Genomic DNA, 891 nt, shown 5'->3' on the forward strand with positions numbered 1-891 from the left:
TCAGTGAATAACAAAAATATTATATGATTATACGTAAATATAACCTTTTGAATATGGACTAATCCTTGCTTCATTCGTAAGAGACGACAAACGCCGGATTGGAGAAATGCATACATTAGGTGTGCACGGGGTATCTACAAAATAAATATTGGTAGGAGGTGCATATCCAGAACCTTAGCAACATAAGAAATAATATGGATTAATGGAGTTAAATAATTATCTCTAATCTATAATTAAGAGGTACATACCTTGGAGGATTTTTCTTGAAGCCGATGGTGTTAGTTTATTGATTCTGATATCATTTTCATATGGTAACATCCTTTGTGATCGGTCTAAAGGAAAAGTAACACTTGTATTACTGTAACCTTTTTTTGTTAAATCCTTAAACAGACGAACGTATACAGAACTGATAGGGACTATATTATTAGATCCAATATTTTTAGGAGATGGATGAACAGGACCTGACAAACAATAAAAAAATGATTTGAATTTATGTTATTAGATTATTATGTACAATCTATATTATATATAGTAAAGAGTTACATACCATGGAGTTCTTTTCTTGAAGTGGATGATGTTAAAGGAATTTTTGTCCCATTTTTTTCATGTGCTGACCTTCTCTGTGGCTGTTGTGTAGATTTGCTAACACTTTTATTATTTTCAGTGGTATTTGTAATATCCTTCAACACTGCACGAAATGCAGATTTAATAGGGACTGTATTTTTAGATCCAATAAATGGTTGTGGTGGATTCTCCTTTTCAGAAGATGGAGTTATCCGAAATTTCTTCTCTAAGTTTGAAAATTGTGGAGATTTAGGAGTTTTGTTCTCACATTCATCTTTCATGCGTTTCATAGTCACTGATTTAACAGTATGTTTAGAGAAACTGCGG

This window comes from Camelina sativa, chromosome 2 (genome assembly GCF_000633955.1).
Source record: "Camelina sativa cultivar DH55 chromosome 2, Cs, whole genome shotgun sequence".
Classification (NCBI taxonomy): Eukaryota; Viridiplantae; Streptophyta; class Magnoliopsida; order Brassicales; family Brassicaceae; genus Camelina; species Camelina sativa.